Source organism: Urocampus carinirostris, chromosome 18 (assembly GCF_059441175.1).
Source record: "Urocampus carinirostris isolate Australia breed hairy pipefish chromosome 18, RoL_Ucar_1.0, whole genome shotgun sequence".
Classification (NCBI taxonomy): domain Eukaryota; kingdom Metazoa; phylum Chordata; class Actinopteri; order Syngnathiformes; family Syngnathidae; genus Urocampus; species Urocampus carinirostris.
The window spans coordinates 28,618,213-28,629,702 of NC_142366.1; the positions used below are offsets into that span (position 1 = coordinate 28,618,213).

Consider the following 11,490-nt stretch of genomic DNA (forward strand, 5'->3'; position numbering starts at 1 on the left):
TTGTGAATATGCTTGATGGCTGTGTTTTGCTGCTGTTGGTGTCGGTGGATTTGTTCAGACCGAGGACAATCGACTTTGGCCTGGACGGATCTATTGACACTAACAAAGATGTTATATAATGAAATTGTGAATATGTTTGATTTTCGAGAAGGTTTGTTCAAACCTCACTTTGTGTTTGCTGTTAAAAACGTAATATTGGAATATAATATTGTGAATGTGCTTAATTGCTGTTGAGATTGTCATGATTGTTTTCTGTTTTTAGTGTCAATAAATTTGTTCAAACCAAAAAATTATGCTGGCGGTGGATTTAGCATTATGTATGTAGCTGCGGCTAGCTTGGCCTTTTGTGTACTTTATCTGAAGTCACTATCTTTGATTTTTGCATAATGGAGATGGAATATGAGCTTGCTCTGTCCACTCTACGCATCGGCCCGGTATTGCAGTACCTCCGGGGAACGGTGCATTCGCAATGATCGTAGCAAGGCTTTAGGGCTAGGACCTTAGCTTGGCCTTTTGGCTGAGAGTAAGTGTCCCGGCTCCTAGGCTTTGTAGCGTATTATGAACTGACCGATAACGGATAATGGATAATGAATAACGAAGAAAGATCAATAACCCTTAAAAACCCCAAAACCCCAATTGCACTGATAGTTTCTCAGACCTTTGGCTAGGACCTTGACTCAGTTCCTTGACTGATAGCAAGTGTATCGGTCTATTGGCTTTGAAATACCTGTATATCATGAATTGACTAACAATAGATAGTGGACGAACGATGAAGATTAAATATCAATAAATTAAAATAAAATCCTCACGTCACCAGAATAGTTCATTTAAAAAACATCCATTATTCAATGTGGGCGCATGCGGCTTTCACAACTCCTCACCAACAAGAGCTTTAGCTTCCATTATATTTAGACCTTTTTCCTGCAGAGCACTCATAACACTATCACATCACATCCACGTCAATGGTGGCCTTCCTCTTGGTCTCCTTCCATTGACTTCTGCTCTGTAGATCTTCTTCCACATTCGCTCCCCATCCATCCTCTCCATGTGTCCAAACCAACCGAGTACTCTCATATCCACACGCTTGCTCAGTTCCACTACTACTCCAGTTCTGTCCCTCACAATTTCATTTCTCAATCCATCCAATCTTGTCACTCCTAACATACTCCTCAAACACTTCATCTCAAAAACGTTTACTGTCATTTATAAAAAAAAACTCATTAACAGAAATATTGTCAGGGATGTGATCTCCTCTTCCACCCCAGACATTACTTGTTTGAACTGTTACCCTCAGGTAGACAATTTAGACCCGTCATGTGAAGAATTAAAGAAAAACAGCTTCTACCCTAAGGCAATAATCACTCTAACCGCTGTAAAATGAAACACCGGTTACCATGCTTAAATGGGAATGTGCAATAATTACGAAGGATTTCGATGAACGGTTTTAAGGAAAGTAACAACAGGATTCAAGACCGCGACTTATTTACTCTAAAATGCAGCCAGGTTTTTAGAGGTTCCTTTTAGATTCAAGGAATAATCAGACTTAATTCAGCTGACGTTCGGGTCTTGCCATGGAATCAATGTATAGGAACCTGAATACTCATAATAAGGTGGATGGATATTGACGTCTACGTAGTTGAATCCAATGTTTTTTGTGTGATTGTGTCATGATTACCGATGTGATGCCCCTGTGCCCGCTCCTTTAGCGCCAACTGCCTCGGACTCTGATTGGCCCCCTGTCCATATTTAAACCCACTCCTTTCTGTCACCTGTTGTCAGTCCGTCTGCGAACCTCAGTTAACTCTAGGCAAGCCTTTTTGACCCTGACTAACTCCTGTTTTGGCTCCCGTCAGTTTACCGGCTTCGACCCGTTTTTTGATCTGGACCACGTCTACTTTCCACTCCTGGCTTTCGACTCGTTGCTGATCTCGACCACATTTTTGCTCTCCTGTCCCGGCTACTGACCTGTGTTTTCCGCTCCCGACACCGCCACTGCTCGCCACGGAAGTCCCACTCCCACGTTCAGAGCGACCTGCTCCCCGCGACCAGTGATCACTGGATCGTGTGTGCAATACTTTCCCTTCTTCCAAATAATACTGAGAAAAACATACGCAAGTGGGTCCTGTCTCCGTTCTGGTCTTGACAGATTGTTCCTATTTCCAACTAAATGCAACTTGTATGCAATCTCTTGTGACTGCTATGCGTGTCCTGTATGAATGCAACAAGTGTCCCACATGCGCAGGAGAGAACATGTAATGTGGTTATTGATTGCTAAAGTACTCATGGATGCTAACGTCGAACCGTAACAAGCAATTTGAAAATGATTGTGCTTAAGGAGGCTGAACAGAGTTGTCCCCCCAAATATTAATAATAACCAAAACCTCGCTATCCCTCCATTGAATGCTTTTCGTTTTTTCGTCCGCCATGGTTGTTGAGTTATTTGCTTCCCCTAGCCTCTTGATGACATGCATGTCGGATGAATGCGTTTCGACGGTTCACATAGAAGTTGCATTCTAAAATATCGGATATGTATTGGATTTAGGACTTTATATGAAAGTAGCCCGGTTCTGGAGTGAAAATATCAGATTTGTGCCGTTCAGACGGACTTTGCCGGATGAAAAAACAGGTTAAATCCGTGTGAACCTAGCCCACCACATATATTATCTTTACTTAGTTGTTTAGGTCAGCGTGACGCCAATGACACATAAAGTTAATCTCAAATTTTATCGCTAGGCTACACAATCAATCGAATCAATACGTCGTCTTTTACCGACAATCAACACTTTGTCCTTTGGTATTGATCCGGTTTTATCTCTGAGGGGAAAGGTCAGTTGGGGTTTCGAGATGTTCCAGGACAAAGGTCAGAGTTAAGGGAATGGCTAAACAACAGGACCTTAATCGAATAATAGCACAATAGAAGTTACTCTTGAGTAATGATTAGACGGTATGACGAAATTTGTCATTTTTGTAGAGCAATCAATGTTCTCAGACTGATATACATTTTCCTGAGACGTTACCCACACGCAGACTATGGCCGACATTCCGGTTTGAGCAATCCGTCATTAGAAAACACGGTATTTCCCACCACAAACCACCAGCGGAATGCGAGGAAGGAAAGTGATGTGCTGCCAAAAATGACAAGAGAATGAAACTGACAGTTTCAGATTTTGTACCTTTGCTCACATAATGGTAAAACAAAACAGATGACTTGTTGGATCAAGTGTCATCTTGTCCATCTTTATAAATGTGTAGCAATTACCGTATTTTCCACACTATAAGGCGCACCCCCCAAAAATAGTTTTTGGTCCTATATTTTCCATACATAAGGCGCACCGGATTATAAGGCGCTACAATGGGAACGTCGACAAAACAGTCAGATTGTTCAGTCCAACTGATTACCCCCTTAACATTCCCAAAGCTTGCAAAGAAGCAAATACGTGTCTCAGACATATACGGAAACAGTGTCTGTACGATGTCACCAATCACTCAAACGCATCGTTCCAAATATCATTCGGAAGGTTAAAGTATTGGGATTCAAGAAATGCCAAACATTTCTTAGTTTCCATTTTATTTTTTGCTGGCAACTGTGTGCAGGGAAACGGGGTTCTTTACTTTGCATATGACAATAAACACTTTGAATTAATTTAGTTTAAAAATAGACTCATCCCAGAAACATCAAGATCGTTCTAAAACAAGTTACCGGGAAAATATAAAGCCGCATAGCTCACCTAAGTTCTCTTGCAGCCATCACGTTCAATAATGATACGTAACCATGGTCTTACAACCGTGAGTGAAGTAAATCCAGGAGAGTAAATTATTTACAAATATAGAAAAATGTTTTCTCTATGCCGTAGTGCAACCCAACATGTGATTCACTTTCATCTTTTTCGGCCAATTGTGGGCTTTGTTTCGCCCCTTTAGCCTATGCGAGCCTGTAAATGATAAAAAGGATCCGCCCCCTTTACCTCCGAATAAATTCAGCCAATAGTGACTGATTAAAATGATGATTGACACATTGGTTAGGAAATGAAACGCCGGTATATAAATCCCAGCATACACCGCGGACGACTTCGCCTTCGGGGGAAAATCGAGTCGGCGGCTGCTTGCCTTAGTTGCAAGACTTTGCGACTTAATATTGATCATATATAAGGCGCACTGTATTATCAGGCGCATGGTCAGCTTTTGAAAAAAATAAAGGCTTTTAGGTGCGCCTTATAGTGCGGAAAATACGGTATGTATTTTTCTTGCAATTTATTTGGAGTCTGTCCGAAATGCTTGCTGGACATTTTCCTCTCCACAAACAAAATATTGTTTGTTAGGTAAGGGTGTTCCGTCCGTTGGAGGCCGGGCCAAACCTTGCCCTTATTTTTCAACATTTCGATGTGTCATCGTCTTTTTTTATCCAACCAATTATCCGTAATCATTCCTGACACTTAGAAATACTGACGAAAGAAACCGCCGCCTTCAGCTCTTTTGTTGATGGGAACAGGATTCAAGCAAAGCTCTCGTGTCAAGGAAGAGCGTTATTAGATGAATGTCTTTTAGTAGCACAATTAATATGAAAAGAAAAACCGAGAAAAAGCGGAATTCTGCTAAAATTAGTGGACTTCCTCGAGTTTTTCATACTATTCGAGTGTGAATCCTACTTGGCTTGATAAGAATCCAAGCAATAAGGGTTAGCGTCAAGATGTTAGCTTAAATGTTAGCTTCCAGTGGTGAAACTCAGCAATGTATGGTTTCATAAATAACAGAATACTGACAAAGAAGAACACTAAGAAACTATATAAAATGTAAACCTCTCTTCTTTCTTGTGTCACTTTACATTTCGCTTTAAGCTAGCTTTCACAATTGGACAGTAATATTACCTGCATTAAAAGTTATTTTGGTGAATTTTCAACTGCTTCGAAGAACACTCTACAAACAGATCGACCAAATCATTAGTTGTGACTACTTATTTAAAGGCCACAATTAATTAGTAGGTATCTTTTTGATTTAAAAAAAAACCTGCTATCTTAGATTAATTGTAATCAATTAAATTCCAACCTCTGTCATGACGCGGGGCACCTGAGCCTGCTCCTTTGGCGCCAACTGCCTCGGACGCTGATTGGCTGCCTGACACTTTTTAAACCCCCCGTCTTCCTGTCGCCGGTTGTCAGTCCGTCTGCAAACCTCAGCTCACGCTAGGCAAGCCTTTCGACCCTGACTCTCTCCGGTTCTGATTCCCGTCTGTTTCCCGGCTCCGACCCATTTTCTGAACTTGACTACGATTTTTGCTCCCCCGTCCCGGCCACAGATCTGTTTTTTCCCGCTCTTGACACTGCCTTCGCTCGCCACGGAAATACTAATTCCGCGTCTGAGCAACCTGCTCCCCGCGACCAGCGATCTCCGGATCGTGTGTCCTATCCTTTCCCTTATTCCAAATAAAACTAAGAGAAACGCACGCAAGTGGGTCCTGTCTTCGTTCTGGTCCTGCCAACCCCTGATTTCACGATAAAATATTTAATTTATTGTTGATTTTTAAAACGACGTATTAAAGCGTTACCTCGACTTGTGAAATTCATAAAATATGCGCTTTCTAGTAGCTAAAAGTAGAATTAAAACTTATATTTACTTAAAATAAATCTAAATCTCTTGATAACAGGTTATTTTCTATAGTTTTGATACTTTGCAAAAATGTGCTGAAAGGGATTAAGATTCTATTTATTATTGTGCTGCTGAAATACAGGTACTTTTTTGTTGTCGTTTTACATATGTCTGAACTGTCCATCTATCCATTATCTGCACCGCTTATCCTCAGTAGGGTCGCGGGGGTGCTGGAGCCCATCCCAGCTATCTTCGGGCAGAGGGCAGGGGACACCCTGAACGGGGACAGACAATTCACTCGCTCATTCACAATGTGACATGCATGTTTTTGGAATGTGGGAGGAAACCGGAGTGCCCGGAGGAAACCCACGCAACCACGGGGAGAACATGCAAACTCCACACAGGAGGTCTGAACTCATGACCTCAGAACTGTGCTACACATGCGCTAACCACTGCGCCGCCGTGCTACCCATGTCAGAACTCATCTCATCTCTTTAGCTACACCGCTTATCCTCAGTAGGGTCGCGGGGGTGCTGGAGCCCATCCCAGCAATCATCGGGCAGTGGGCAGGGGACACCCTGAACTGGTTGCCAGCCAATCACAGGGCACACGGGGACAGACAACTCACTCACCCATTCACACCTAGGGACATTTTGGACTGGCCAATTCACCTGAAATGCATGTTTTTGGAATGTGGGAGGAAACCACGGGGAGAATATGCAAACTCCACACAGGAGGTTCGAACTCATGACCTCAGAACTGTGCCGCACATGCGCTAACCACTGCGCCGCCGTGCTACCCATATCTGAACTAATACTGGTAAATTGAACACCGACTTCTGAGATATACTTTTCTGCATGTTTTTATAGTTATAGTCAACACATCAATATATATACAATATGCCCCCGTTTTCCTTTATCTTTATATAAAATGAATGTTTTTTTTGGGAGTTCAAACTTATTTTTGTTACTGTACTAGCTGTTTAAGTATTATATAGCTACATGATTAGGATTCGCAACATCGATATTCTGTATATCTCAAAGGCAATGTAATTTCACCAATAGAATTCACCATTTTTTCTAGTGCAACTGAAAACGAGTGCTACAAACCACATAAAAGTTTAAAAACAACGGAGACTCAGAGGGACCAAACTTAAGAACTTTTCTTCTCATTTATTTTCCCTAGTCTTTCACAAGGTATTTCTTTTTTAGGGGTCTTCTTAGCAGCAAGATTGCAGACTATTATGTCAGCCCCACCTAGATGAGCTTCATATGTTCAATAAACACAAATTTCTTGACATGTGGGTATTTAAAAAAAAAAAACGCTAGTTTCTATGATGATTGCTTATTATTCAAATCAATATTGTATTTTAATGAAGTTTTTTACAAAACGAGAAGCTAAATGATAATAAAAAATGTCTCTCGAACTAAAAATATTTTACGCTGAGTAAGTAGTTGGGTGGAATGATCCAAAATATTTCACAGTGAGGTACGTCTATTTAAAAAAAAGTCAAAAAATGACTGATTTGTGCATCTGTTAGGGTTACACAAACCCTGATTTTACATACCTACGTTGCATCAAAACCCGCATTCGCGACGCGACGCAAATAATGGGTGACGCGTTTGCCCCTGAACTCAACTCAGCTCCCACAGTCCAACCGAGGAGCGGTTTTATGATCTGTTTATGTTGGTCAGAGAAGTTGCCGTTTTCCAGCCCCTCTTTCAATTCTCCCGCTTTAACCTCTCCCATCGGACACATCAGCAAAGTCTTTCTCCAGCAGCGTGGGAACTCGTTGACAAAGCGGCAACGCAAGGAACGAATACGTAGTTTCTGCGTTGTTTATAACACGAGGGTGTCAAGACCAAAACGGAGACAGGACCCACTTGCGTTACGTTTCTCTCAGTTTTATTGGAAGAAAGGAAAGGGTGGCACCCACGATCTGCGGGAAGCAGGTCGCTCTGAACGCGGAAGTGGGACTTCGTGGCCAGCGGTGTCGGGAACGGGAAAAACGGGTCAGTAGCCGGGACAGGAGAGCCAAAAAGCATGGTCTGGATCGGAAACAAGTCGAAAGCAAGGAGAGGAGATTAGACGTGGTCAGGATCAAAAAGACGGGTCGAAGCCAGGAAACAGATTGGAGCATGGTGGGAGTCATGGTCAAAAAAAGCTTGCCTCTAGTAAACTGAGGTTTGCAGACGGACTGACAACAGGTGACAGAAAGGAGTGGGAGCCAATCAGTGTCCAAGACAGCTTGTTCACATCAGTAATCATGACAGAGGTTATACGTTTGGTGGTCATAAAAAAACCTTTACTGTCCTCACCTGTGAAGCAGAGGTAAAATCTTAAGCCCAAGTCGACCCGAATTTCGGCCTGGTTCGGCAGAAACATCTTAACTTGTGGATACGTCCTACCAATGCCTAGTGCGAAATCCTACGGAAAGTACTTAATCATGTAATGCATGCATGCCAACACTCAATATATGGCATGAGTATAAGTGAGGTCAAGTCATGTTTATTTGTATAGCCCATAATCACAAAGAGTATCAAAGGGCTACACAAATAGTGTGGTAGATTCCTCCATCGGAAGATATAGTTGAGTGTCATCTGCGTAACAATGGAAACTGATATTATACTTGCAAATAATATCAACTCATGGAAGCATGTAAATGCTGAAAAGAAGGGGGCCAAGTACTGAACCCTGCGGAACACCACAGGTACACTAAAGGGCTCAGATGTCATTTCACCATATTTAACACAGTGCGTCCTATCTGAGAGGTAGGATCTGAACCATAAGAGGACGGTTTCTGAGGGACCAATCCATTTTTCCAAACGTTCTTGTAAGATATTATGGTCCACAGTGGGTCGGGCTTTAATACCCGCGGTCCTGGGTAGGGTCGGGCTGGATTTTTTTAGGCCCGATCCAACGTCTACTTCGAAAGCAACTCTCAAACATCGTTAAAAGCATTCAGTTTGGCGTTTGCCACACTCCCATCGTTGCATTTTTAGTGTTTAGCTTGAAGGCCAGCATATGACACAGAACCACACAACCGCTTCTTTGTTCACACGTTTCTAATGTTTCACCGGCCCGATTCCACACTGCTAGCATTATTGTGCTGTACATTATGAGAGGTGGAAAAACCGAGGTTTGACACTCGTACGAAGACTTTAAAGAATGGGTCGAAGGTCATGTCGTAGCCAATCTTGGATGAGGAATAGCAGCGGTGGCGCATAAAAACAGGAACTGGCTTTGTAGTTGGTTGATTTAGTTTACCTTTCACGTCTTGTTTGCACGTAGTGCAGCACTCGGGTGGATACGTGGATGAAACCATCCATCCATCCATTTTCTGCACTGCTTATCCTCAGTAGGGTCACGGGGGTGCTGGAGCTAATCCCAGCTATCTTCAGGCAGTGGGCAGGGGACACCCTGAACTGGCTGCCAGCCAGTCGCAGGGCACACAGGGACAGACAACTCACTCGCTCAATCACACCTAGGGACAATTTGGTTCGGCAAATTAACCTGACATGCATGTTTTTGGAATGTGGGAGGAAACTGGAGTGCCCGAAGGAAACCCATGCAAGCACAAGGAGAACATGCAAACTCCACACAGGAAGGTTTAATCTTATGACCTCAGAACTGTGGACGTGCTGATCACTCAGCCGCCCTGCTTGGATGAAACCAAAACGTTTAATTCTAATGGGACATTGTCTTGCATTTGACCACTAGATGTCCCTGTATTGTGCAGTGAAGTGAAAAAAAACAATCTGAAGAGCCGTTTGGGTGTCAAAAGAGCCAGATTTTTTTGTGAGGCGAGCCGAAGAAGCTGCTTCTCTAAGAATGAAAGGAACACAGCACAGGAGCATTGATTTTATACCTCCATTTTTATAATTTCGAGCCCTTATTTTAATGCGGTCTTTTCTCGTGTGCCGAGACAATCGGGGTTGTGCGCGACCGCGCACACACGCAGTTTAGAGAGAAAATTGGTTGGGACCATGTTCAGAAAGTAGCATCCTTGCCTGTAATCCATTATCCCCCCTACCTATTCCAGTTTAAGCCTTCGCTCTGAAAATGCTGGTCTACTAGTGATCCCAAGAGCCAAGAAGAAATCCGCAGGCTCGAGAGCATTCTCCATCCCGGCCACGGTGCTGTGGAATGCTCTTCCTCGCATATGAATAACCTAGATTTTATGTTGACAATATAATTCAGATTCAGATTCAGATCTACTTTATTGTCATTCTTGTACACGTGTATACAGAACGAAATGTCGATACATCTGACCCGCACAGTTTCCTTGAATGTACAGATATAAATAAAATGTTGTATTGAGTTGGAGTATTGAAGTACCGTATTTTCCGCACTATAGGGCGCACCGGGTTATAGGGCGCACCCCCAAAAAATAGTTTTTGGTCCTATATTTTCCATACATAAGGCGCACCGGATTATAAGGCGCTACAATGGGAACGTCGACAAAACAGTCAAACTTCTTACCCCCTTAACATTCCCAAAGCTTGCAAAAAAGCAAATACGTGTCGTAGACACGTGCGGATGCGGTGTCCGTACAATGTCAGTCAAATGCATCATTTCAAATATCATTCGGAAGGTTAAAGTCTTGGGAAATGCCAACCATTCCTTAGTTTCTATTTTCTTTTTTTGCTCGCAACTTTACTGTGCATATGACAATAAACACTTGGAATTGAGTTGAATTCACTCAACTCATCACAGCAACATCAAGATCGTTCTAAAACAAGATACCGGGAAAATATAAAGCCGCATAGCTCACCTAAGTTCTCACGTTCAATAATGACACGCAATCATGCTCTTCTTACAACCGTGAGTTTAGTAAATCCAGAGAGTAAAATGTTTACAAATACAGACTAATGAAACATGTTTCTTTATGGCGTAGTTTAGCAAGCTTGCTATTCAGTCATCTTTTTCGGCCAATTGCAGGGTTTGTTTTGGCCCTCTAGCCTATCCGAGGCTCCGAATAACTTCAGCCAATAGCGATCGATTTAACAGATGATTGACACATCTTTTTTGGCCAATTGCAGGGTTTGTTTTGGCCCTCTAGCCAATCCGAGGCTCTGAATAACTTCAGCCAATAGCAATCGATTTAACGGTTGATTGACACATCTTTTTCGGCCAATTGCAGGGTTTGTTTTGGCCCTCTAGCTGATCCGAGGCTCTGAATAACTTCAGCCAATAGCGATTGATTTGACTGATGATTGACACATCTTTTTCGGCCAATTGCAGGGTTTGTTTCGGCCCTCTAGCCTATTCGAGGCTCCGAATAACTTTAGCCAATAGCGATTATTCAAATGATGATTGACACATTGGTTAGCCAATGAAACGCCGGTATATAAATCCCAGCATACACCGCGGACTACTCCACGTTCGGGGGAAAATCGAGTCGGCGGCTGTTGCGTAAGTTGCGAGACCTTGCGATTTAATATTGAGCCATATATAAGGCGCACTGTATTATAAGGCGCATGGTCAGCTTTTGAAAAAAAATTAAGACTTTTAGGTGCGCCTTATAGTGCGGAAAATACGGTACTAATAATAGACTAAATAGTTATAGCTATGTATAGTATTATACAGTAGTGCAAAGAGTGCAAGAGGAGCAGCTAACCAGATGTGCCAAATAGTATATATAAGGGGATGGTGTCAAAATAGTCTGTAGTTTGCAATCGTCTTTGATCTGTGCAGCCCTTTGAGACTCTTTGTGATTAAGGGCTATACAAATAAACATGACTTGACTTTAGTGTTTTCCACTTCCACTTCTAGTTCCAAACCGAAATGTTAAAGTCGACCAAAGAAGAGGCCGCAGCGGTAGTCTGTTTCTTATTCCTGGCCGTAAAAAAAGATTGAAAATGAAAAAAGAACAGAGGAAGAGTGGGCTGCCGCCTGCCACCGCCG

The 11,490-nt window shown here is 42.6% G+C and overlaps 1 pseudogene; it reads left to right on the plus strand.

Moving 5' to 3' along the window:
- Positions 1–331: 331 nt before the first annotated feature.
- Positions 332–469, plus strand: LOC148348784 (U2 spliceosomal RNA; annotated as a pseudogene).
- Positions 470–11,490: the final 11,021 nt, after the last annotated feature.